General features: G+C 36.0%; 1 pseudogene; it reads right to left on the bottom strand.

Moving 5' to 3' along the window:
* Positions 1-1005: 1005 nt before the first annotated feature.
* Positions 1006-4411, bottom strand: LOC141504233 (large ribosomal subunit protein eL32 pseudogene; annotated as a pseudogene).
* Between the last annotated feature and the right edge of the window lie 1589 nt (positions 4412-6000).

Below are 6000 nucleotides of genomic sequence, written 5' to 3' on the forward strand. Positions count from 1 at the left end.
ATAGGTGGCACCAGAATGACAAAGGTTCTATGACACACAAAAAAGGTAATGGACCATTTCTCTATGTCTTTATGTTAAACATAAAAGTTGGCATGGGAGAGGAGTCCCTTTACTTCTATCCAGTCCATGCCCAGGATAAGACTCTAAGAATTGATTATAAGAATCAGAATGATATAGAAAGTAGGACACTTGATGTAAGGAAGCAGTCCACTAGGGACCATGTCTCATCTGCCATACCCCCAAAGGGGCCAGGTTCATACGCAGGGCAGGATGGGAAGGGGCAGCAGTGCAATCCTGAGAGTGTTCCAGGGGCATGGGCAAGATTGCCATGACCATGTAATTTATCATACACTGATTCCCCAAGTACCATGATCCCACCTTCAAAGATGCATGTAAAATTCAAATATCAATGATAAACCTGTCAATTTGGTTACAATATTGGTTACAACTGGATAGGCAGAGTTCACTGCCATGAGGGACCAACACATGAAGGGAGATGAAGACTATCATTTCTTACTGACCGTCTAAGTTTCCATGAACTTTGGATATTTAAGCAACCGATCTATTAATTTCATTGGACAGATGACACACCAGTGGTGTAAGAAACATTCTTCCAGTATTTTCTAGTTTAAACAGAACACAGAGAAGTCCACTTAAAATCAACTCCTAATTATACTAAAAACTATTTTGTCTTGTGTTATCTGAACTATTTTTCACTAAACCTATTTGTCACATCAAACAAGTGATATTAATAGAAGTATAATTTTAGGCAGAAATTCCTTTTATATAATCCTATACCATAGAATTAATTTAGAAAGCTTAATTTTTCACCTGCTCATCTTTTATAAAAATAAGAAGAAACATTCTTATTCACCTACAACAGCAGAAATAGATAGAAATTGCAAAATAATGACTTTTCAAATTCCCCTCCAAAAGCTCCACAAAAACAAAACCAGATGGTAGTTTGAGGATTTATTTAGTACAAATAAAAATGTACATAGCTTTTTACTCATTTGCTTCACTCCTCAATCTAATATTTGGATTGATAATCTTAATAGCTAGCTGAGCTACTCTCTCAACAATGACTTTGTGATTCTTAGAGGAAACATTGTGAGCAATCTCAGCATATGAAGATTTGAGGTACATAAGAAGCATTTATAGATCTTTGACATTATGATAAAAACTTTCTGAATCCACTTGATAACATATGTTTTGTCTTCTTATTGCTTCCATAACCAATTTTGGGCATCAAGATCTGGCCCTTGAATCATTTTCAAGCTCTAGTTTCTCTGGATCTTGACATATCTGTCTGACTGGTGTCAGATGAACTCTTGGTTCTCTTCTTGACAATTTTGGACTTCACAAGACCTCTGAAGGCAGGTATGATAGATAGCAACCTCTCCACTAGAAGAACTGAAGGAGAGAGAGAGAGAGAGAGAGAGAGAGAGAGAGAGAGAGAGAGAAGGAAGCTAGAAAACTTAATTTAACCTAAATATTTTAAGGCTACTATGTTCACTTCTTCCTACAAATGACTATCAGATTGGTAGTCTCTTCCCTATAGAATCTTTCCCAAGAAGAGTTGCTGCTGCACCTGATTTTGATATTATCATTTATAACATCCCAGAAAATATACCACAAGTTGATGAAGCTATGTGGCTGAATAGAAAATGGATTAGAGTGGGGAAAGATGAGACAGGCAGTCCCACCAGCAGGCTACTGCAATAATCCTGACTAGAGGTCATAAGGGTTTACATTAGAGGGGTATCAATGTCAGAGGAGAGAAGTGGACATATTCAAGAAATGCTGAAAAAATGAAATTATTAGGTCTTGAAAACATGGGGGATGAGACATAATTCAGAGTCAGGGATGATATCTAGATTTCAAGTCTGAGGGACTAAGAGGATGGTATAATAGAAATGCAGGGACTGGAGAAGTTAGGAAAAAAAGATAATGAAATCGACATGTTGACTTTAAGTTATCTACTGAATAATATGCTTTAGCTAAACTAAAAAAAATGTGGTAGCAAACATGATTTCAGAAAAAGCAAAAGCAAAAATGGCCTAATCAAAATAGATAATCAAGAGATAATCATGGAAATTACATTTTGACAAAGGATACCACAGAAATGAAGCAATATCAAAAAATTTTACCTAAGTTTTTCTGATAAAGGTCTCATCTCTTAAAGATATTCTGAATATCCAACTGAGTCAATTTTTTAAAAAATACTGGATAAAAATAGTCTGTTTTCAGAAGAAGAAATGAAAACTTTTTATAGTCATATGAAAAAGTGCTCTAAATCACTATTGATTGGAGAAAGAAAGGCAAATTAAAACAACTTTGAATTCACACTTCACACTTATTAGAAATGACAAATAATAGAGGGCAATAAGAGAAAAATAGTTACTCTAATGAACTGATGTAGAAGCAGTAAACTGATCCAACCTTTCTGGAGAACACTTTGGAACTATGTCCAAACTGTGTTTGATAATTGTGCATACCCTTTATTCCAACAATACCATTACTAAGTCTGTACCCCAAAGAGATTAAAGAAAAAAGGAAAATATTCATAGCGGTTCTTTTTGTGGTGGCAAAGAATTGGGCATTGAAGGGATGATCATAAATTGTGGAATAGCTGAAAAAGTCATGACATATGATTGTAGTTGAATACTATTGTGCTGTGTGAAATGATGAAGGGGATGGTTTCAAAATAGCAAGGTAGGTGGGGGCGGCTAGGTGGCGCAGTGGATAAAGCACCAGCCCTGGAGTCAGGAGTACCTGGGTTCAAATCCGGTCTCAGACACTTAATAATTACCTAGCTGTGTGGCCTTGGGCAAGCCACTTAACCCCATTTGCCTTGCAAAAACCTAAGAAAAAAAGAATGTTTAAAAAAACAAACAAATAGGAGGCAAATGGGTGTCACAGTGGATAGGTCACTGGGCCTGGAGTCAGGAGGACCTGAGTTCAAATCATTTAATTACCTAGCTATGTGACCTTGGGCAAGTCACTTACCCCCATTGCTTTATAAATACAAAACAAAACAAACAAAAATAATTAATAATATATATATTTGAATGTCTACTGGAATTCAAAGTAGTTGGAAATATAAGACTGGAAGTCAGCAAAGAGTTTTGGGAAAGGATAGATAGATTTAAGAATCTTATCAGCATAGGGATGGCAATTATATCCATCAGAGCTGAAGAGGGAATAAAGAAGAAATATAGATAGAGAAGAAGGTCCAAGACAGAATGAATTCATGGCAATGTCTGCATCCACAGTAAAGGAAAGATATGCTGAGGAAAGACAAGTTCAAAGCACAACAAGAAGTCTAGCAGAAAAGCCAACTCTGAGCTTAATAGCAACATCTCAGGGCATCTAGCAAAATGGACTTATAGGAGCTAAGCCACATGTGCAATTTTGACTTAACCCCACTTTCCCCTGGATTCTGTATGTATTTGTGATACACTGGGTCATGGACTTTGGGGGGAGGGAGGAGGTGTGGAAGAGGGATGTTCTTTAACCATTCTTACTATCATACTCAAATCCCATTTGTAGAAGCTAATTAAAAATGACTTACTATTTTCTATCAATTGATAATAATGGAGGAAGGCATATTTGTGAGGTGTTATGAATTATACCATTAGAAAAATAATTCCCCCTTCCCCTTCCAAAAAACCCCATTAAGGCCTAGAATATAAAAGGGAAAAGAATCAGCTGAATTCTGGGTACTCAAGTCTATCAATGTGAGTAGGGTTGGGAGAATAATTTCAGTTTCTAATATATCATTTTGTACTTTTTCTTTAAATTTTTCTGCATATGCTTCTGTATGTATTCATCTACTACATTTGGACATAAGTTCCTTAAAAGTAGGAATTGTTTTATTTTTTTATCCTTGCTTCCTCAATTCCTTTCACATGGCAGGTGCTTAATAAATGACTGTGGATTGTTTAACTGAATATCTTTGAAATGTAGGTATAATTATTATCCCCATTTAACAGATAAATTATTGAGGCTGAAATAATTTAAATGATTTACCCAAGGCCCCGGAGTTAGTAAATGCCTGAGATAAGATTAAAACTCAGGTCTTCCTAATATTAATACTCTGTTAAAGCTATAGAGTTATCTGTTTGTATATTTGATAAGGATACAAAAATTCACTGCATCCAGATCTATTAGATATCATGAACAGTTAGCCAACAATCCAAGACAGTCAATGATTAATTGTCAAACAAGTGGTACATACAATAGAGCCAGTGAGATTTCAGAGGAGAAAGAGACCATTGTAGGCTACAGTGGTCAGAGAAGGCTTCCTGCCTTTACATATTCTGGTCAACAAGAACAAAACAGAAAAAAAGCCCCTAACTTTAACTAAGGAGACCCAAATTCTTGTTGGATGCTGCCATTTACCTTCCATGTGCCTTAGAACAAGCCATTTCCCTTCTTTAGGTATCTGTTTCCAGAAGGGAGAGGGTGTGGGATACTATGAATCATAATTTGGGTCAGAACTAATTTATCCTTGCCTACTGGTTGTTGCTCCCCCCCCCCCCCCCCCCGCCGCCCAATGAAAAAGAAAACAATACTATGTAGAGAAAAGTCTAAAGACAGAAATAGCTACATATTGCCCACTATGTGCTATGCAATTGCAATAAAAATTATCTGAGAGATCAGGTACTGTTACTGATCATTGAATCAGTAGCAGAGGTGGTTTCAAGAACTTTATTATTTCCAGAGTGTAGCCCTCATTGAACATAAAGTCAAGGGAGCCCAGAACATGAGTCTCAAAACTTAATATAGAATATGCATACATAATCAAAATGACTACAACAAAATTCTATAGAGAGCAGGAGGGGATACACATCAGGAAACAAACAATCAGATGGAAAGAAAAGGATGTCTGTATCAGGAAGGTCAGGGAAAGAGTCAAATGAGCTAGTCAAAACTGGAGCTGAAATGTATATCCAAACCTTGATTTGGCAGATTTCCGCAAAATAAATGACCTGCCTACTTCAAGAAAACAGTGTCAGGATACTTGAGACAGTCTGGAGCAGATTTGGGGGGTTGTTTTTTTTCACACAGTAGAGGAAAGAAGCTTGAACCAGAAATTTTCTCTTCACATATTGAAAGACTTATCAAGTTTAGACAAGACACAGTCCCTACCCTCGTGGATCCCAGAATGGTTTGGGTATATAATACAAATTCAGATATAATTATAAGAAAGGGTATTAGGAAACAGCAAACAAATTTCAATATGATATCTGAAGGGGCAACATAATACTACTTGGGAAAATCAGTGAACTACTCAATGAAGAGCTGTTATTCTTAACTTTAAAAGGGTAGGTAAGAAATCATCAAGAAAAAAGAGGAAAGGAAAACACTTTCTATATAGGGAACAGCATGGGTAAATGCATGAGGTGAGAAAATTCATGGCATGTTTGAAGGACACATCCACTGAAAAGATCAGTTCATTCTGAGATGTAGAATCAATGGCATACTGGAAAGATCACTGAACTTGGAATCAGGAGACCAAGATTCATAAGTTGCCTCAGACTCACTCAGAGGCAGGTCATTAACTTCTCAGAGACTCAGTTTCCTGTACTGTAAAATAAGAATAATAAAATTCACAGTATTTCCAAGATATGAGGAAAATACTCTGCAAATGATATATCATGATATGACATTCTTTTTCTTAAACTTCAAAATCATTTTAAAATTTTATTATTTCTTTTTTAACATTCATTTAAAACATTTGAGTACCAAATTCTTTCCCTCCCACACTCATTGTGAAGGGAATAAATACATTGGTCATATATGTACAAGCATGCAAATCATATGTCCATGTTAAATAGGCTAAAAAAATTAAAAAGCATGCCTCAGTCTGTGCTCAGACTATCCATTCTCTCTCTAGAAATAAACATTTTTTTTATCTCAAGTCCTTCAGAATTGTCTGAGATCATTTATTGATTAGAATAGCTCAATTGGGGGGAGGAGCCAAGATGGTGACAA

This window comes from Macrotis lagotis, chromosome 1 (assembly GCF_037893015.1).
Source record: "Macrotis lagotis isolate mMagLag1 chromosome 1, bilby.v1.9.chrom.fasta, whole genome shotgun sequence".
Taxonomy (NCBI): Eukaryota; Metazoa; Chordata; class Mammalia; order Peramelemorphia; family Peramelidae; genus Macrotis; species Macrotis lagotis.